This window comes from Schistocerca cancellata, chromosome 9, assembly GCF_023864275.1.
Source record: "Schistocerca cancellata isolate TAMUIC-IGC-003103 chromosome 9, iqSchCanc2.1, whole genome shotgun sequence".
NCBI classification, from domain to species: domain Eukaryota; kingdom Metazoa; phylum Arthropoda; class Insecta; order Orthoptera; family Acrididae; genus Schistocerca; species Schistocerca cancellata.
Genome location: NC_064634.1, coordinates 479123505 through 479146023, shown reverse-complemented (window position 1 = coordinate 479146023; position 22519 = coordinate 479123505). Strand labels below are relative to the sequence as shown.

General features: G+C 45.6%; 1 protein-coding gene across 1 annotated transcript in view; it reads right to left on the bottom strand.

Moving 5' to 3' along the window:
- The window catches only part of LOC126101508 (uncharacterized), a 341063-nt gene that overhangs the window by 67064 nt on the left and 251480 nt on the right, over positions 1-22519 (bottom strand). The gene's annotated exons all lie outside the window — the stretch shown is intronic.

Sequence of the window (22519 nt, the reverse complement as noted above, 5' to 3'; positions counted from 1 at the left end):
TCTTAGTCCTGTCTGATACCGGTCCTACACATTTCAGCAATATCCTGAGATGGGACGCCCGAGTGTTTTATGAATCTCCTTTGAAGAGATATTGCATTTCCCAGATTTCTACAAATCAGCTGAAGTCTGCTGCCAGCATGTTGATATAGGCCTGTTGATGTATCACCACAAATTAGTGTCGCCAGGTGTTTGTATGATGTGACCCATTACAACAATGACTCCAACTGTGGTATTGTAGTCACAACTGAAGTAACCTCTACTCATAATGCACTAAACTTTTGCGGTTCTCGAAGTTCTTTGTTTCACATATCTAAATATTTAAAGTTGTTGCCAGTACCTGGACTACTCTGACACGCTATTAACGTTTGATAGATTATCTGTGCAGCTTTTTCAGACAGTATTTCATCAGAGATACATGTATCATCTGCAAAAAGTCTGAAGCTATTACTAAAGTTGTATTCCAGACAGTTGTATTCCAGACTGTTAATATACAACGTGAACACTGACGCTTGATTCTACTTTTGTCTGTCGCCGACTCTCCGTCAAGGCAACATGCTGTGTCATCTGCGCCAGGAAATCCTCACTCCGTTCAAAACTCTTGTCTGACACTCCATCCGATCGTTCTTTCGACAATAAGCGTCGATAAGGGACTGGGGCAATCGGTTTTCTGAAGTCGAGAAATACTGCACGTACCTGATAAACTACGAGGTGCATTCAAGTTCTAAGGCCTCCGATTTTTTTTTCTAATTAACTACTCACCCGAAATCGATGAAACTGGCGTTACTTCTCGACGTAATCGCCCTGCAGACGTACACATTTTTCACAATGCTGACGCCATGATTCCATGGCAGCGGCGAAGGCCTCTTTAGCAGTCTGTTTTGACCACTGGAAAATCGCTGAAGCAATAGCACCACGGCTGGTGAATGTGCGGCCACGGAGAGTGTCTTTCATTGTTGGGAAAAGCCAAAAGTCACTAGGAGCCAGGTCAGGTGAGTAGGGAGCATGAGGAATCACTTCAAAGTTGTTATCACGAAGAAACTGTTGCGTAACGTTAGCTCGATGTGCGGGTGCGTTGTCTTGGTGAAACAGCACGCGCGCAGCCCTTCCCGGACGTTTTTGTTGCAGTGCAGGAAGGAATTTGTTCTTCAAAACACTTTCGTAGGATGCACCTGTTACCGTAGTGCCCTTTGGAACGCAATGGGTAAGGATTACGCCCTCGCTGTCCCAGAACATGGACACCATCATTTTTTCAGCACTGGCAGTTACCCGAAATTTTTTTGGTGGCGGTGAATCTGTGTGCTTCCATTGAGCTGACTGGCGCTTTGTTTCTGGATTGAAAAATGGCATCCACGTCTCATCCGAGAAGAAAGTCCTATTCATGCTGTCGTTGCGCGTCAACATTGCTTGGCGACGTGCCACACGGGCAGCCATGTGGTCGTCCGTCAGCATTCGTGGCACCCACCTGGATGACACTTTTCGCATTTTCAGGTTGTCATGCAGAATTGCGTGCACAGAACCCACAGAAATGCCAACTCTGGAGGCGATCTGTTCAACAGTCATTCGGCGATCCCCCAAAACAATTCTCTCCACTTTCTCGATCATGTCGTCAGACCGGCTTGTGTGAGCCCGAGGTTGTTTCGGTTTGTTGTCACACGATGTTCTGCCTTCATTAAACTGTCGCACCCACGAACGCACTTTCGACACATCCATAACTCCAGCACCACATGTCTCCTTCAACTGTCGATGAATTTCAATTGGTTTCACACCACGCAAATTCAGAAAACGAATGATTGCACGCTGTTCAAGTAAGGAAAACGTCGCCATTTTAAGTATTTAAAACAGTTCTCATTCTCGCCGCTGGCGGTAAAATTCCATATGCCGTACAGTGCTGCCATCTCTGGGACGTATTGACAATGAACGCGGCCTCATTTTAAAACAATGCGCATGTTTCTATCTCTTTCCAGCCCGGAGAAAAAAAATCGGAGGCCTTAGAACTTGAATGCACCTTGTAGATTCATGGCTTTCACAATGTCATACGACTAAATTGCAAGTCACGTTTCGCATGAGCGATGTGTCTGGAGTCCATGCTGTTTGGCAAGAAGGCCATCCAGTTCAGGCATCTCGTCATGCGTGAACTCAGGATATCATCTAAGAATCTTCGTTTCCTTCGTTTGCTAAACGATATCTGCTTGAACTTTGGCCCTTTTCTCGCAAAGATTCGTCCATCACAACCACGACTTACACGTAATAAGGTCGCACGTGCAGAAATGAGGGTATTGACGTCAGATTCTAATTCCTGTTTCATGTGGCTACTGTGCGCTGGCTGAAAGTGTTGTCAACTGTGGGAAGTAAAGCGAGGATCGGGACAGCAAACTGGGACATTATTTTTGAGGAGCAGGTCGTCCTGACTGTCTCTGTGATCGGTCGCTTTCGTATCAAAGTGCTTCCACACAGTAACATAGGGGAGACTCCTACAGTACCGGCCACCTTAACCTTTACACATGTAAAATGTGAAGTATCTAAAAATTAGGGAATTTACTAGAATAGTCCAGTACGTAAACTAATGGCTTACGCATGTACATGTACGATTTCCCTGAAAGTTTACAAAAGTTACAGATCGTGTAGAAGTAAAATCAGGTGGTTTTTCAGTCACTGCAAAAATTGTCTTCCAGTACCGGCCACTGCCTCTGAGGGAAGATTGACAGGCTTTATTGATTAATAACATTACACAAGTAAAGAAAAGCATTAAACGCATTATTATATGAACAAAATTCACTAATTTCGAAGACCACTGGTCACTTATTGGAATGTTCATATATAAAATACAGTATATTTTCTCGGACTACACAACCAACATGTGCCCACTCTTTACGTCTAGCGAACTGCACCCGACCTTCTTCAAACGATTTACAGCATATTACACATAATGTGCTCTCGTCCGTTGCTGTAGTATCTCCACCAAACTCCACCTTCTTTTGACGCTTTTTATTTGTTGCATCACTATTTGAACTGTTTACTTGTTTCCTTCTGTTAAACGCATCTGACGTGTCTCTATTGAGCGCTTGACCTCTTTCTGACTTCCTTTTCTTTGCTCTTTGTCTTTCATTCAATCACCTGAAGTGCTCCTCAGGACGTGAAAAGACTCAGCAGCCTGCCTTGCTATCATAGTCCCAGATATTCTCTTTGGCCCATTTTTCTGATTCCCCCCCCCCCCTTAATCTCAGCCATTTCACACTGAAGAGTGAAGAGTTATTATTATGTTGGCCCTAACACTGTGACTAGTCAGTACTGAATGACAACTCGTCAGCCGCTAGTGTACGACAATCACTCAGTAGAAATGACACCGACTGGGTATTGCTTAGTCTTACGGCTACAGTATCATGGCGTCTTCCAGCCCATCTCTTGTATAGCTCGCGCAGGATACTGTGGAGAATCCGCAGTGACCAGTTTTCGTCCAAAGCGCTGGGCACGTTCATTCGATCGTTCAGAAGGGAAGGCCGGTAAGTGTTTTTGACCTTTCGGCCGGCCAGAGATGACAGAATCGAGCAACGCGTCCCTCAATCTTTCTCAAACGACTTTACTCAAACTGTTCGACAAAAATTTCATTTTTGCTTTACTTATAGCTTTGTATCTCAGGTTCTTAATGATGTGCCCATCATTTCGTTAATGGTCATAGTTCTTGTGATGTTCACGTGAAAGTAAATTCGGGAAAGTGTGCAATGAAAAACAGAGGTTTGGTGCATATTACATAAAATGTTGTTGCGTATGAAATTAAGCTAACACACTGAATCTTTCTTTTAGACTTGGGCAGAGTATCAATCTGTCACCAGTCTTGAGAAAATTGATCTGATGTAGCACACTCATTTGCGATCGCGCCACGCCACCGATAAAGCCAGAGTGAAGTATCCAAAACATTCCTAATATTTCATAAACGGTTTGAGATATCGAAATGAAATGTTGGCAAACGATAGCATGCGAAGAGGAGAGTATTGTTGTGTCACCGCCAGACACCACACTTGCTAGGTGGTAGCCTTTAAATCGGCCGCGGTCCGTTAGTATACGTCGGACCCGCGTGTCGCCACTATCAGTGATTGCAGACCGAGCGCCGCCACACGGCAGGTCTAGAGACACTTCCTAGCACTCGCCCCAGTTGTACAGCCGACTTTGCTAGCGATGGTTCACTGACAAATTACGCACTCATTTGCCGAGACGATAGTTAGCATAGCCTTCAGCTACGTCATTTGCTACGACCTAGCAAGGCGCCATTACCAGTTACTATTGATGCTGTAAAACATGTACCGTCAAGAGCGATGTTCACCAATTATGGATTAAAGTTAAGTATTCCAGCAGCTACGTACTATTTTTGCTACTATAAATTCCTTGTCCTGTTCCAGACCTCACGCCAGCCTGCGTGAGCTTGAACGCGTGTCTTTCCGCTTCCTGTCCTAGTGGATTGGCTGTCTTGCCAATCCACAACAAGTATTTTACCCTATTTTTTTATGTAAAACTTCATTTTCTACCGTGCTACTCCAATAACTACATATGTCGTTGTTGTTGTAGTCTTCAGTCCTGAGACTGGTTTGATGCAGCTCTCCATGCTACTCTATCCTGTGCAAGCTTCTTCATCTCCCAGTACCTACTGCAACCTACATCCTTCTGAATCTGCTTAGTGTATTCATCTCTTGGTCTCCCCCTACCATTTTTACCCTCCACGCTGCCCTCCAATACTAAATTGGTGATCCCTTGATGCCTCAGAACATGTCCTACCAACCGATCCCTTCTTCTGGTCAAGTTGTGCGACAAACTTCTCTTCTCCCCAATCCTATTCAATACTTTCTCATTAGTTATGTGACCTACCCATCTAATCCTAAGCATTCTTCTGTAGCACCACAATTCGAAAGCTTCTATTCTCTTCTTGTCCAAACTATTTACCGTCCATGTTTCACTTCCATACATGGCTACACTCCATACAAATACTTTCAGAAATGACTTCCTGACACTTAAATCTACATACACTCCTGGAAATGGAAAAAAGAACACATTGACACCGGTGTGTCAGACCCACCATACTTGCTCCGGACACTGCGAGAGGGCTGTACAAGCAATGATCACACGCACGGCACAGCGGACACACCAGGAACCGCGGTGTTGGCCGTCGAATGGCGCTAGCTGCGGAGCATTTGTGCACCGCCGCCGTCAGTGTCAGCCAGTTTGCCGTGGCATACGGAGCTCCATCGCAGTCTTTAACACTGGTAGCATGCCGCGACAGCGTGGACGTGAACCTTATGTGCAGTTGACGGACTTTGAGCGAGGGCGTATAGTGGGCATGCGGGAGGCCGGGTGGACGTACCGCCGAATTGCTCAACACGTGGGGCGTGAGATCTCCACAGTACATCGATGTTGTCGCCAGTGGTCGGCGGAAGGTGCACGTGCCCGTCGACCTGGGACCGGACCGCAGCGACGCACGGATGCACGCCAAGACCGTAGGATCCTACGCAGTGCCGTAGGGGACCGTACCGCCACTTCCCAGCAAATTAGGGACACTGTTGCTCCTGGGGTATCGGCGAGGACCATTCGCAACCGTCTCCATGAAGCTGGGCTACGGTCCCGCACACCGTTAGGCCGTCTTTCGCTCACGCCCCAACATCGTGCAGCCCGCCTCCAGTGGTGTCGCGACAGGCGTGAATGGAGGGACGAATGGAGACGTGTCGTCTTCAGCGATGAGAGTCGCTTCTGCCTTGGTGCCAATGATGGTCGTATGCGTGTTTGGCGCCGTGCAGGAGAGCGCCACAATCAGGACTGCATACGACCGAGGCACACAGGGCCAACACCCGGCATCATGGTGTGGGGAGGGATCTCCTACACTGGCCGTACACCACTGGTGATCGTGGAGGGGACACTGAATAGTGCACGGTACATCCAAACCGTCATCGAACCCATCGTTCTACCATTCCTAGACCGGCAAGGGAACTTGCTGTTCCAACAGGACAATGCACGTCCGCATGTATCCCGTGCCACCCAACGTGCTCTAGAAGGTGTAAGACAACTACCCTGGCCAGCAAGATCTCCGGATCTGTCCCCCATTGAGCATGTTTGGGACTGGATGAAGCGTCGTCTCACGCGGTCTGCACGTCCAGCACGAACGCTGGTCCAACTGAGGCGCCAGGTGGAAATGGCATGGCAAGCCGTTCCACAGGACTACATCCAGCATCTCTACGATCGTCTCCATGGGAGAATAGCAGCCTGCATTGCTGTACTAGTGCCGACATTGTGCATGCTCTGTTGCCTGTGTCTATGTGCCTGTGGTTTTGTCAGTGTGATCATGTGATGTATCTGACCCCAGGAATGTGTCAATAAAGTTCCCCCTTCCTGGGACAATGAATTCACGGTGTTCTTATTTCAATTTCCAGGAGTGTATATTAATTACAAAGTGTCTTGTATTATTGTATTTTTGATAAGTAACGACCAGTGAACCAACAATGTTGGAAGACCTCACCCTGTTACTTACCCGTCCTATGGCGGTTTGGGGCAGTTTTGTTGGAATACGGAACAAGTATTTTCTCCAGAGCGACGTGTCTCTGTGAAAACGTCGTTTGCATTAGTCACCACCGGGCAAATATCGCGCGTGTTGAGCAAACAATTACGGCACTCCGGCCGAGTCAGCTCTCGGGACTGTGCCTTTGCACAAGTGATGTTGCGCACAGTGCGTTCGGCCATTGACTCCCAAATGCGTATTTACATAGCGACCACTTTGCGCCTGGCCTGCGTCCGTGATCGAGGATTTCTTCCCTCGATGGGCAGTTCTTCATGTCAAACGCGCGCAGCTCGGTCGGGTTCACTGTCCACCGAGAAAAGTGGACTGATTCAAATGGCTCTGAGCACTATGGGACTCAACATCGTAGGTCATCAGTCCCCTAGCACTTAGAATTACTTAAACCTAACTAACCTAAGGACATCACACACACCCATGCCCGAGGCAGGATTCGAACCTGCGACCGTAGCAGTCCCGCGGTTCCCGACTGCAGTGCCAGAACCGCTAGACCACCGCGGCCGGCAAAGTGGACTGAAACCTACTGGGCTGATGGAGGGCTACGTCACTCGGAGGCCGGATGCGAGATGGCGCTCATTCCGCGGTTATCTGCAGTCACCTGCAAAACTGTAGCCTCACGCCAAAGTTGCTCCACTCCAGCTTGTTCGTGACTGTATACACGGTAAACCCGACATCCACCGATAAAATTTCCGATATTGTTCAGGGATACTTTCTTAGTGTTTTCGTGTGTATTCTTCGGTGAGTCATTACAGAGCAATTGGTTTAATCTCGTATCCCCCTTTATCTTTCTCTCTGCACTGAACACAAAATACACAATGCGGGACAACAAACTGAAGCACCCAGACCTGTAAGAGGAAACGAATAGTTGTAGAATTTTGGAACACGTATTGTGTTCGAGTATAATGACTTTTCTGGAGACTAGAAATCTACTCTGTAGGAATCAGCATGGGTTTCGAAAAAGACGATCATGTGAAACCCAGCTCGCGCTATTCGTCCACGAGACTCAGAGGGCCATAGACACGGGTTCACCGGTAGATGCCGTGTTTCTTGACTTCCGCAAGGCGTTCGATACAGTTCCCCACAGTCGTTTAATGGACAAAGTAAGAGCATATGGACTATCAGACCAATTGTGAGATTGGATTGAGGAGTTCCTAGATAACAGGACGCAGTATGTCATTCTAAATGGAGAGAAGTCTTCCGAAGTAAGAGTGATTTCAGGTGTGCCGCAGTGGAGTGTCATAGGACCGTTGCTATTCACAATATACATAAATGACCTGGTGGATGACATCGGAAGTTCACTGAGGCTTTTTGCAGATGATGCTGTGGTGTATCGAGAGGTTGTAACAATGGAAAATTGTACTGAAATGCTGGAGGATCTGCAGCGAATTGACGCATGGTGCAGGGAATGGCAATTGAATCTCAATGTAGACAAGTGTAATGTGCTGCGAATACACAGAAAGATAGATCCTTTATCATTTAGCTACAAAATAGCAGGTCAGCAACTGGAAGCAGTTAATACCATAAATTATCTGGGAGTACGCATTAGGAGTGATTTAAAATGGAATGATCATATAAAGTTGATCGTCGGTAAAGCAGATGCCAGACTGAGATTCATTGGAAGAATCCTAAGCAAATGCAATCCGAAAACAAAGGAAGTAGGTTACAGTACGCTTGTTCGCCCACTGCTTGAATACTGCTCAGCAGTGTGGGATCCGTACCAGATGGGGTTGATAGAAGATATAGAGAAGATCCAACGGAGAGCAGCGCGCTTCGTTACAGGATCATTTAGTAATCGCGAAAGCGTTAAGGAGATGATAGATAAACTCCAGTGGAAGACTCTGCAGCAGAGACGGTCAGTAGCTCGGTACGGGCTTTTGTCAAAGTTTCGAGAACATACCTTCACCGAAGAGTCAAGCAGTATATTGCTCCCTCCTACGTATATCTCGCGAAGAGACCATGAGGATAAAATCAGAGAGATTAGAGCCCACACAGACGCATACCGACAATCCTTCTTTCCACGAACAATACGAGACTGGAGTAGAAGGGAGAACCGATAGAGGTACTCAAGGTACCCTCCGCCACACACCGTCAGGTGGCTTGCGGAGTATGGATGTAGATGTAGATGTAGATGTAGAAATGAACTACAAGGGCAGAGAGAGTATGTGTCGTTATTTCAGTGATTACAAGATCGAGTCAAATTTACGGGCAGTACGAGTCCTGTTATCAGTAAGGCGTTGCACCTCCTCTGCACTGGATGTATGCGCTCATTCGATTGGGAAGGGTATCAGGCAGCACTCGTATCCTCTCCTAATGCAAACTGGTCCACAACAGTTTTAACTGGTCGTCGATATCCTGAATCTAGCACGGGAATGAATTTCATGTCCGAGCTGTTCCCTCTGTCGGGGACGGATCTGGTGATATTGTTCTCTACGGCAGTACCTCAACAATACTGCGACACCTCGTATAGACGCGTGCCATGTCTGAGTGAGCGTTGTCCTGTTGGAAAATGGTATTACGATACTGTCGCGTGGGAGGTAACACATGACGAGAAGGGCGTCAGTGACATCCGTTGTATCATTAGAATTCCCTCAGTTACTACGAGCTGTGACCTGAAGCCATACACGGCGGCCCTCCACGCCTTGACAAACTCCGCTGCTCCTCTGTGCCCCTCCATAATGCTGGGACACTGAGACACCTCCGCGGATGGTCGCCATACTCGCCGAATACAATTGCCAGCGGTGGCACAGAACCGCGATTCGTTGCTGACAAGGGAACATCCCCATCGCATCCCCCTCAGATTTAGTTATAAGTTGGCACAGTGGATAGGCCTTGAAAAACTGAACACAGATAGATCGAGAAAACAGGAAGAAGTTGTGTGGAACTATGAAAAAATAAGCAAAATATACAAACTGGGTCGTCCATGTGTAAGATAGGCAACATCTAGGACAGTCTGAGGCGAGGAGCGCCGTGGTCTCGTGGTTAGCGTGAACAACTGCAGAACAAGAGGTCTTCAGTTCAAGTCTTCCCTCGACCGAAAATTTTAACTTTTTATTTTCAGTTTATGTGAAAAACTCTTATGTTTTCATCACTTTTTTTGGAATGATTATTACATCCACAAGAAAACCTAAATCGGGCAAGGTAGAAGAATCTTTTCACCCATTCGCCAAGTGTACAAGTTAGGTGGGTCGACAACATATTCCTACCATGTGACGCACATGCTGTCACCAGTGTCGTATACAAAATATCAGACGTGTTTTCCTGTGGAGGAATCGGTTGACCTATGACCTTGCGATCAAATGTTTTCGGTTCCCATTGGAGAGGCACGTCCTTTCGTCAACTAATCACACGATTTTGCGGTGCGGTCGCAAAACACAGACACTATACTTATTACAGTGAACAGAGACATCAATGAACGAACGGACAGATCATAACTTTGCGAAAATAAAGAAAGCAAAATTTTCAGTCGAGGGCGGATTTGAACCAAGGACCTCTCGTTCCGCAGCTGTTCACGCTAACAACGGGACCACAGCGCTCCTCGCCTCACATTGCCCTTAATGTTGCCTATCTTGCGCATGGACGACCCAGTTTGTATATTTTGCTTATTTTTTCATAGTTCCACACAACTTCTTCCTGTTTTCTCGATCTATCTGTGTTCAGTTTTTCAAGGCCGTCCACTGTGCCAACTTATAACTAAATCTGAGGGGGGTGCGATGGAGATGTTCCCTTGTGAGCACTATGCGATGCCATTCATCAGTAGTCTACGCTTCATTTCACTGCTGCAAACACAGCCATTTGCGTTGTGGTGTAATGACAGCCTACGCATAGGATGATAATTTTCTAGTCCAGCAGCTGCTAATGTCCGATCGATGAGGCAGGATGACACAGCGTGTTGCAAAGAGCCCATAGAGCCCATCACTTGATCTCGTTAGATAGCGTCAGGTGTGAAGGGGCTACGACCTGCATGGTGCACAATACGTCGATCGTCCCTTGGGGTCAGACGTGGTCCATCGGAACCTTGACGACGAGTATGTGTGCCCTCAAGTTGCCATGCAGTACAACATGGGGCGACTGTCAGATCCGAATTCCCCACAAATCGGGATATCCCACGATTCGACCACCTGCGGAAGTGGAGATCCACAATTAGGGTCCTTTCAAACTATGTCAGGTGCTGATAACGCTGTCTCAAACGAGTGCGCGGTATCTCTGCGTCCTTCACAGTGGTTAGTCAACACCCCTAATACACTGAAGCGCCAAAGAAACTGGTGTAGTGGTGCGTATTCAAATACAGAGTGAAACGTCCCCTTAGAAAAATTATTCAAGACTGTGCTTAACCTGACACACAATATTTTTAGCGCAACGCAATCTGACTTCCAATAATCCCTACAAAAGAATGGCCCTGACTAACATTAACCTATACCTTTCACAAATCACTTACCTCACAAAAATCTTCGTTACTGGAACTACTGCAATACAGCGAGCGCCACTACTGCCAGCTAAATAAAAGATTCAAACTACGGAAGGCACTAACTACTGATAGGCATAGTTAGCAAATGAAAGATTTTAATAGAGAACAAACAATGTATTTACCTTAATAGTCATAATATATATTGTGGTGTCACCGCCAGACACCACACTTGCTAGGTGCTAGCTTTAAATCGGCCGCGGTCCATTACTACATGTCGGACCCGCGTGTCGCCACTGTCAGTAATCGCAGACCGAGCGCCACCACACGGCAGGTCTGGAGAGACTTACTAGCACTCGCCCCAGTTGTACGACGACTTTGCTAGCGACTACACTGACGAAGCCTTTCTCTCATTTGCCGAGAGACAGTTAGAATAGCCTTCAGCTAAGTCCATGGCTACGACCTAGCAAGGCGCCATTAACCATATCTGGAGAGAGTCTCACTTGTATTATCAAGAGCGCTGCACCACAAGGATGAATTAAAGTTAAGTAAACAGAAGCTCCGTACTTTTCTTTATAGCATTCATTAATTATCCAGTTTCAGACCTCACGCCAGCCGGCGTGTGTGTACGCGTGCATTTCGGTTACCCGTCACTGTGGACTGGCTGTCTTGTCAGTCCACAACATATATAGCAGTTCATGACAAATTTCAAAACTCCGCCATCTCTCTCCCCACATCCACCACTGCTGGCGGCTCACCTCCAACTGCGCAACGCTACGCGCTGTTCACATCCAGCTGCCGCTGCCCAACACTACAATGGCAGACAACAATGCAAACTAGCCACAGACTGCACACAGCACAGCCAGTGATTTTCATATAGAGCGCTACGTAACGTTGCCAATAAGAAAACATAAACAGCCTACTTACATAAAGAAAACATAAACAGCCTACTTACAAGAGGTACGTAAACAGGCAGAATACGGACCTGTGGTCGGCAACGCCTTTATAAGGCATTACGTGTCTGGCGCGGTTGTTAGGTCGGTTATTGCTGCTATAACGACAAGTAATAAAGGTTTAAGTGAGTTTAAACTTCTTGTTATATTCGGTGCACGAGTATACAGTGAATAACAGGAATCCGGTAAAACATCGGATCTCCGACATCGCTGCGGCCGGAAAAATATCCTGCAAGAACTGGACCAACGACGACTGAAGAGAATCGTTCAACGTGACAGAAGTGCAACCCTTCCGCAAACTGCTGCAGATTTCAATGCTGGGCCATCAATAAGTGTAAGCGTGCGATCCATTCAACGAAACATCATCGACGGCCCATTAGTGTACCCTTGATGTCTGCATGTCACAAAGCTTTATGCCTCACATGGGCCCGACAACACCGACATTGGCTTGTTGATGATTGGAAACATGTTGCCTGGTCGGAAGGGCCTCATTTCAAATTGTATCGAGCGGTTGGACGTATGGAGACAACCTCATCAATCCATGGACCTCGCATGCCAGCAGGGAACTGTTCGAGCTGGTAGAGGCTCTCTAATGGTGTGGGGTCTGTGCAGTTGGAGTGATATGGGACCCCAGATACGTCTAGATACGAGTCTGGCAGGTGACATGTACATAAGCATCCTGTCTGATCACCTGCGTCCATTCATGTCCATTGTGCATTCTGACGGACTTTTGCAATTCCAGCAGGACAACGCGACACCCCACACGTCCAGAATAGCTACAGAGTGGCTCCAGGGAAACTACAATTCCGCTGGCCACCAAATTCCCTGGACATGAACATTATTGACCATATCTTGGGTGGCTTGCAACATGCTGTTCAAAAGAGATCTCTACCCTCTCGTACTCTTAAGATTTACGGTCAGCCGTGCAGGATTCATGGTGTCAATTCCATCCAGCACTACCTCAGACATTAGTGGTAACCATGCCACGTCGTATTGCGGCACTTCTGCGTACTCGCGGAGGCGGTAAACATATCAGGCAGGTATACCAGTTTCTTTGGCTCTTCAGCGTATATTCTATGAGGCCGAGTAACATCACTAAACACGAACAGCACTTGATGTACGCTGATGGTCCCTCTACCTGTCCCACAGAACTGCAGCTCAAATCATTCACATACACGCCGGCCGTGTGTATGCGTACGAAGACACGTTGACATTTGGGCAGGATGCTTCAGTTTTTTGTCAGGCAATGTATTTGCGAGCAATGCAAACGTCGACAGTATGCACTGTGTTTCTGTATGCCGTGTAGATTACAATTGTTTGTTGAAATGTTGACTTCCGCTTACAAAATATTACGAACAGCTCAACTGCTTACGAGCAATGTCCGCAGGACGCTCCCTGTTCAAGAACCAGCTCGGCATGCAGTTTTAAGCCGTCGCATAGTTTCATTACAGATTATCCCCCACTATAAAGTGGACATTTAAATCGGGTACAGCATCTACATCTACATCTACGTGATTGCTCTGCTATTCACAGTAAAGTGCCTGGCAGAGGGTTCAATGAACCACCTTCAAGCTGTCTCTCTACCGTTCTGCTCTCGAACGGTGCGCGGGAAAAACGAGCACTTACAATTTTCTGTGCGAATTTCATCGTGATGATGATTTCTCCCTATGTAGGTGGGTACCAACAGAATGTTTTCCAATCGGAGTAGAAAACTGGTGACTGAAATTTCATGACAAGATCCCGACACAACGAAAAGCGCGTTTGTTTTACTGAGTGCCACTCCAATTCACATATCATGTCTGTGGTACTGTATCCCCTATTTCGTGATAATACGAGGGTGAGTCAAATGAAAACCTTAAATATTTTTCAAAATATTATTTATTGTGCAGAAGTGGTACAAAGCTGTATCACCTTTCAATATAATCTCCCCCACGCTCAATGCAAGTCCTCCAGCGCTTACAAAGTGCATAAATTCCTTTAGAAAAAATTTCTTTTGGTAATCCGCGCAACCACTCATGCACCGCGTGGCGTACCTCTTCATCAGAACGGAACTTCTTCCCTACCATTGCGTCTTTGAGTGGTCCAAACATATGGAAATCCCTTGGGGCAAGGTCTGGTGAGTATGGTGGATGAGGAAGACACTCAAAATGCAGGTCTGTCATTGTTGCAACTGTTGTACGGGCAGTGTGGGGCCTTGCATTGTCATGTTGCAAAAGGACATCTGCTAACAGCAATGCACCTCGCTTTGATTTGATTGCCGGCCGCAGATGATTATTTAGGAGATCTGTGTATGATGCACTGGTGACAGTGGTCCCTCTAGGCATGTAATGCTCGAAAATGACGCCTTTTTCGTCCCAAAAGAGAGTCAGCATAACCTTCCCTGCTGATGGTTCTTTGGTTTTGGTGATGATGAACGGCGCCATTCCTTGCTCGCTCTCTTCGTTTCCGGTTGGTGGAAGTGAACCCAGGTTTCGTCCCCTACAACGATTCTTGCAAGGAAGCCATCAGCTTCTCGTTCAAAGCGCCGAAAAAGTTCTTCACAAGCATCAACACGTGGTTCTCTCATTTCAGGAGCCAGCTGCCGTGGCACCCATCTTGCAGACACATTGTGAAACTGGAGCACATCATGCACGATGTGGTGTGCTGACCCATGACTAATCTGTAAACATGCTGCAATGCCATGCAGTGTCACTCGGCGGTTTTCCTTCACAATGGCGTCAACTGCTGCAATCTTCTGCGGAGTCACAACTCGTTGTGCCTGACCTGGACGAAGTCACACCATTTGCGAACTTCCTACTCCATTCGTAGACTTGCTGCTGTGACAAACATGCATCACCGTACTGAACCTTCATTCGTCGATGAATTTCAATAGGTTTCACACCTTCACTACGCAAAAACCGCATAACAGAACGCTGTTCTTCCCTGGTGCAAGTCGCAAGTAGGGCGGCCATCTTTATACTAATACTGCGACGGTATGTGTGCATCTGCACCATGTTGCCACCTACAGGCCATTATGCACGCTGTATGTAGCACGCTTATCAACTTACAGGATAACGGCGCGAAATTTCGATTTGTTATTACAAATTTAAGGTTTTCATTTGACTCACCCTCGTACAAAATTAGCTGCCCTTCTTTGAACTTTTTCGATGTCACCCGTCAGTCCCACCTGATTCGGATCCCACACCACATAGCAATACTCGAGAATAGGGCGGACAAGCGTGGTGTAAGCAGTCTCTTTAGTACACCTGTTGCACCTTCTAAGTGTTCTGCCAATGAATTGCAGTCTTTGTTTTGCTCTATCCGGATCATTATCTATGTTCCAATTTAGGGTATATGTAATTGTAATCCCCAAGGTATTTAGTTGAATTTACGCTCTTCAGATTTCTTTAATCAGGGTCAATTGCCACTTTTAGCGCCATACAGATATTTTATCTAAATCATTTTGCAATTCTTTTTGGTCATCTGATGACTTTAGAAGACGGTAAATGACAGCATCATCTGCAAACATTCTAAGAGAGCTACTCAGATTGTCTCCTATGTCGTTAATATAGATCAGGAACAATAGAGGGCCTATAACACTTCCTTGGGGAACGCCCTATATTACTTCTGTTTTGCTCGATGACTTTCCGTCTGTTATTACGATCTGTGACCTTTATGACAGGAAATCGCGAATTCGGTCGCACAACTAAGGCGATACTCCATAGGCACATAGCTTGGTTAGACAACGCTTGTGAGGTACGGTGTCGAAAGCCTTCCGGAAATCTAAAAATATGGAATCAATTTGGCATCCCCTGTCGATAGCACTCATTACTTTATGAGTATGAAGAGCTAGTTGTGTTTCGTAATAACGATATTTTCTGAATCCGTGCTGGCTATGTGTCAATAAATCGTTTTCTTGGAGGAAATTCATAACGTTCGAACACAGTACACGTTCCAAAACCCTACTCCAAATCGACGTTAGCGATATGGGCCTGTAATTCAGTGGATTACTCCTACTTCCCTTTTTGGGTATTGGTGTGACTTGAGCAATTTTCCAGTCTTTAGGTACGGATCTTTCTATTAACGAGCGGTTGTATATAACTGCTAAATATGGAGCTATTGAATCAGCATACTCTCAAAGGAACCTGACTGGTATACAATCTGGACCGGAGGCCTCGCCTTTATTAAGTGATTTAAGCTGCTTCGTTACTCCGAGGATCCCTACTTCTATGTTTCTCATCTTGGCAGTTGTTCTCGATTGGAATTCAGGAATATTTACTTCGCCCTCTTTGGTGAAGGAGTTTCGGAAAACCGTGTTTAATAACTCTGCTTTAGTGGCACTGTCATCAGTGACTTCACCGTTGTTATCGCCCAGTGAAGGTATTGATTGCGTCTTGCCACTGGTGTGCTTTCTGTATGACCAGAATCTCTTTGGTTTTTCTGCCAGTTTCCGAGACAGAGTTTCCTTGTGGAAATTATTAAAAGCATCTCGCATTGGAGCACGCGCCATGTTTCGAACTTCTGCAGAACTTTGCCAATCTTGGAGATTTTGTGTTCTTTTAAACTTGGCGTGCTTTTTTCGTTACTTCTGCAACACTGATCTGACCCGTTTTGTGTACGATGTGGGATCACTACGATCACTTATTAATTTATGTGGTATATATCTCTCAATTGTCGTCGATACTATCTCTTTGAAATCGTTCTACGTCTTTCTACGCCTACTTGGTCAGCTCCGAAGGAGTGGAGAGTGTCTCTTAAAAAGAACTCACTTTAGTACTCTACCCGACTTGTGCAACAGCCTTCCATTATGGATACTGCACGTTATAACTGAGACATCAGTGGACTGGTGGCATTTACATCCTACAACCACTAAAAAAGAAATAAGTGTCGTAATATTATAAGATGTGACAACAACAAACAGCGTTATCGATGCAATGGTTAAAAGTAATATCGCCCGCTGTGTGTGCCAATTGTAGCCCGTACCAATAGCTGAGCAGCAGTTGGCACGATACCTGAGGTGAGATGAAGGGCAAGCGTGTCACATACACGGCAGGGGCGTGACTCGACGCCAAGACAAGTGATTCAGCGTTTCTACCTTCGAACGACGAACGTGTTATGGGTTAATTAATGGTAATCAACGAAAGTCTAAGACTTTCGTATGTGTATCCTCACTGGTATGCTAATGTGAACAAACGTGGTGCTTTTAAGATTATTTAAGCAGATCATATGTGTCCAGCTTTGCTTTTATTTCTTTCCGTGAACATACTACCGTCCCAGAACTGTGTCTGGCACGTCAGTGGCAATACGGGAACTTCTGCAGCCTGCATATTTACCACCATCAACCCAACGAATCTGATAGAAAACAGCTGATCTCCACTGGGAACTGTGTAATGTACCGAACTGTATTTGTAGCATCGACAGAAAGCACATCAGAGCTAAAGCTCCTGCTAAAACTGGATCAAGATTTCATAATTCCAATTCACAAGCTTGTTAGCTGTTTTCAGAATGGATTATTTTTATGACTTAACGTTGGTAGGTATGGCTGCAACAGTGATGGGTAATTACTAAAGTGAAGTTCTTTAGGCAAAGCATTGTTTGGAGGCGCACTCCCCCTTCCCTGAACCTACACCTTTATCGAGAGAAGACTCCATATTTTCTTATTGTTTTGCTGTGAAAGAACATTTTCCTTTCACAAAATACATAATGAAACCATAACCTCGTGGATGAGTAGTCAGTTGTAGAATATGTACGGGAAGAAGGCTCATAGGCTTGTAGAATGTTCCTTTGATATGCTAGTGTCTAAGATCAGGCTGTTGATACTTCAGTAAACAGCGATTTGAATAAAATCTATGTGGTAGTTCACTCTATTTGTGTGATACAAAAACTTTATACGGGTTCGCGACAGTGTTTACTGCATAACTAATGGATTTGATATTACATTAGAGCCGGCAATTTAGCAAAAAAGATTTAGAGATATGTTATGTAGAAGACCACGTTACATATTTCTGTTTACTTCCCTACTAGCAAACTCTCCACTCGACTCCGTTCCGATGTATAAAAGAGATTCAAACGCCTGATGCCTTTACAAACGAGATAATGTGTTAAATATATGGCCTTAAGCACGTGAGAAAAAGTTTAGAAGACATTTGAAATTACGTTTAAAGTTTGTAGGAAGCCGCTAAGTGCCGGCCAGGGGTGGCCGAGCGGTTCTAGGCGCTGCAGTCTGGAACCGCGCGACCGCTACGGTCGCAGGTTCGAATCCTGCCTCGGGCATGGATGTGTGTGATGTCCTTAGGTTAGTTAGGTTTAAGTAGTTCTAGGGGACTGATGACCACAGCGGTCAGAGCCATTTGAACCAAGTCGCTAAGAGCTCTCATTATGAAATACTGAATGAGCATAGTCTAGGTAATTTACTGTCCGTTTTAAGCGAAAGTTAGTCTTTCACTCATCTGAGTGTTTAAGACGCCATATCTCCTGAACTATGTGCTGTATAATTTTGCAAGTACATCCAGTTGTACATGTACATACTGTCAAGAAAATCTGTTGCGGATGGAGATACTAGTAAAGAAGTATTAAGCTATAACGCAATCCTTGATACTGAAATATTACTGCTTGAAGAGCGAAAATATAGTAAGCGATAAAATATTACCTTTCAGTATTTTGTGGGTGTGTCAGTGAGAAGGAGTTTCGTAAATGTTTGAAATTATGTGTAAAGTGTGCTGGAAGTCGGTAAGTGCTGTCACTCTCAAATGGCAGATTAATGAAGTCTGGGTAATTTATGCGCCGTCAGTTATATGCTGCTTAAAGGCATGCACACAGTTTCTACCTGTTGCACTTGACGTACTGTGATACAAACTTTAACCTAAGATTATACCTTTTAATCAAAAGATTACGACAGAATTTTAAATTTTTTATTTGAAGGAATGACTATGTGAAATACTGTAAATCAAATTTTGCACCGTGGACCGTACACCGGGTTTGGTCGTTTATTTAATATAGAGTTTCTTTGTTTTCCACAAATAAATTTAATGAATTCGAATTACCGTACCTGTCTATGGTATGCCACTTCCGCTCGCTACCCAACCTTTATTCTGAGCGTCCCTGTTGCTGTAGTCATCATTGCTGTGACAGTAAATACATGGCTATTTCTCCTCAGAACTAACAAAATTATTATTGTAGTCGGGATCGTTTCTCATTTTCCAGATTCGGAGAAAACCCCACAACGAAAGGAGAAACGTTCGTGAAATGTCGCTAGCAGAGAGGTGGCGCCTGGCAAAAAGAGGTGCTCGCCGCATTCACCACCTGGTTGGTTGGTTGGTTTGGGGAAGGAGACCAGACAGCGTGGTCATCGGTCTCATCGGATTAGGGAAGGACGGGGAAGGAAGTCGGCCGTGCCCTTTCAGAGGAACCATCCCGGCATTGGCCTGGAGTGATTTAGGGAAATCACGGAAAACCTAGATCAGGATGGCCGGTCACGGGATTGAACCGTCGAATGCGAGTCCAGTGTCTAACCACTGCGCCACCTCGCTCGGTCACCACCTGGCAGTGGCGTGATGTAGCAGACGCCGCGGTTCGTACCGTCAGCCCAGGAGGCGCTGCAGCGTTAGATGAGTGTGTGTCTTCCGTCTGAAGTCGCGTGCCTTGTGGCCGTGCGGTTCTAGGCGCTACAGTCTGGAACCGGGCGACTGCTACGGTCGCAGGTTCGACTCCTGCCTCGGGCATGGATGTGTGTGATGTCCTTAGGTTAGTTAGGTTTAATTAGTTCTAAGTTCTACGGGACTGATGACCTCTGAAGTTAAGTCGCATAGTGCTCAGAGCCATTTGAACCTTGCACAGTTCTCGTGTCACAGTGTGGTATGGAGTTGCTTCCTTTGGGATTATTGGCCCTTACTTCTTTGAGGATGACAGCGGTGTGGCTGTAACAGTCACCAGTGAACGCTACCTAAAGAAACTGCAATACTTCTTTCTTCCCCAATTAGGTATGGTCGATGTGTAAGTAGGCTGTTTAGGTTTTCTTAACGCTCTGTATGAAAATCACTGGCTGTGCTGTGTGCAGTCTGTGGCTGGTTTGCATTGTTGTCTGCCATTGTAGTGTTGGGCAGCGGCAGCTGGATGTGAACAGCACGTAGCGTTGCGCAGTTGGAGGTGAGCCGCCAGCAGTGGTGGATGTGGGGAGAGAGATGGCGGAGTTTTGAAATTTGTTATACTGGATATTATGAACTGCTATATATATTATGACTATTAAGGTTGCAACAGATGGCTGCTGGCCGTCTCTACAAGGACTGCAGTGGGTCTCCATCTTTGATTACCATTATTTCTACAAGGACTGCAGTGGGTCTGCATCTTTGATGGCCCACCAATACCATACTCTCTACCAGGACTACAGTGGGTCTACTCTTTGATGACCTACCTACAAATATTCATCAACTTCGACTGACTCTGCTGTGGGTTGCATTGTTGTGGCCCATTACCTGTCTGCAAGTCAAGAGTCAGCACTGTCTTTCCGTTGGAAAGACAACACTACTTCTTCAAGACTGCATGGAAATCCACTACTTCTGTGTGCAATTTCTTTTACTAATGAGACTTTGTGAAAAAAAACTGGAATTACTATTATGATAAATGATCAGGACTATCTTTATGGACTGTGAGAAAATTTTAGCTTTTGACCAACATTGTATCAATAAGTGTGTGCATTTGATTTCTTTGTTATTGTAATTATGAAAAATTTTTTCACATCATTATTGGCCACTGCCCAAAACAATTTGTAAAATTTTTTGTGGGGAGCATGGGGGCTATGTAAGTAGGCTGTTTAGGTTTTCTTAAAGCTCTGCATGAAAATCACTGGCTGTGCTGTGTGCAGTCTGTGGCTAGTTTGCATTGTTGTCTGCCATTGTAGTGTTGGGCAGCGGCAGCGTTGCGCAGTTGGAGGTGAGCCGCCAGCAGTGGTGGATGTGGGGAGAGAAATGGCGGAGTTTTGATATTTCTAAGAATGGATGTTATGAACTGCTATATATATTATGACTATTAAGGTAAATACATTGTTTGTTCTCTATTAAAATCTTTCATTTGCTAACTATGCCTACTAGTAGTTAGTGCCTTCCGTAGTTTGAATCTGTTATTTAGCTGGCAGTAGTGACGCTCGCTGTATTGCAGTAGTTCGAGTAACGGAGATTTTTGGTGAGGTAAGTGATTTGTGAAAGGTATAGATTAATGTTAGTCAGGGCCAGTCTTTTGTAGGGATTTTTGGAAGTCAGATTGCGTTGCGCTAAAAAATATTGTGTCAGTTTAAGCACAGTCATGTATAATTGTTCAAAGGGGACTTTTCAGATGTGGATGTGGAACAATTATGGTTTCAACAAGACGGAGCGACCTCGCATACAACCAGAATTTGCATGCGACAGACATTTCCCGGTAGAGTAATTTCCCGTTTTGGTGACATATTTCCTGGCCGCTTCGCTCACCTCACCTTTCATGTGCAGACTTTTTCCTTTGGGTCTGCCTGAAGCAAGAAGTGTTCCGAACACGTTGTGCCACCATTCCTGAGTTGAAGGACCGCATCAGAACTGCCGTCGCCAATGTCCCAGGGAATACGTTAGGCCGAGTTACGGAAAGCTTCCAACGCCGCCTAGATGAATGTGTTGTGCAGAGGGGACATCGTTTGACAGGAGTCGTATTCAAAAAGTTATCCACGCAATGGACAATGACTTACATATTAGTAAATGGCATATCTTTAACTGTTAATTGACATAAGAGGTGTGGTGTCGCCGCCAGACACCACACTTGCTAGGTGGTAGCCTTTAAATCGGCCGCGGTCCGTTAGTATACGTCGGACCAGCGTGTCGCCACTATCCGTGATTGCAGACCGAGCGCCGCCATACGGCAGGTCTAGAGAGACTTCCTAGCACTCGCCCCAGTTGTACAGCCGACTTTCCTAGCGATGGTTCACTGACAAAATACGCTCTCATTTGCCGAGACGATAGTTAGCATAGCCTTCAGCTACGTCATTTGCTACGACCTAGCAAGGCGCCATTACCAGTTACTATTGATACTGAATCATGTACAGTCAAGAGCGACGCTCATCATTAATGGATTAAAGTTAAGTATTCCACCAGCTACGTCCGTTTTTCTAAATTCTAATTTCCTTGTCCTGTTCCAGACCTCACGCCAGCCTGCGCGAGCTAAAACGCGTGCATTTCGGCCTCCTCTAGTAACACGGTGTTGGCTCTCCTGCCAACCACAACAAGAGGTAATAAATAAATTACAGTTACTGCCTGCTAGTGTGTTTTTAATATCCTACTATGAACGCTGCCGCACTCTGTACAAGTGTAAATGTTCAGATATTCAAAGAATTTGCACCTGTACAATTCGTTCTTGCTCATCGCTAAGGAGGTTAAGTACCAAATGCGGGTATCTTACCAGGTTGCACGTATAAGGGATTTCGCAAATCACGACAGGCATATACTTTCAGCCGGAAAACTCCATGCGTTTATTCGTTTTTCTGTCGGTACCTCTAAATACATTTGTTCTAATAATTAAATTTATATAAAAATAGTAAGTAGTCAAATAACATGAAATTCTCTAAAACTTAATGCAAATACACGTGTATTTTTTAATTATATTACATCACAAATTAAT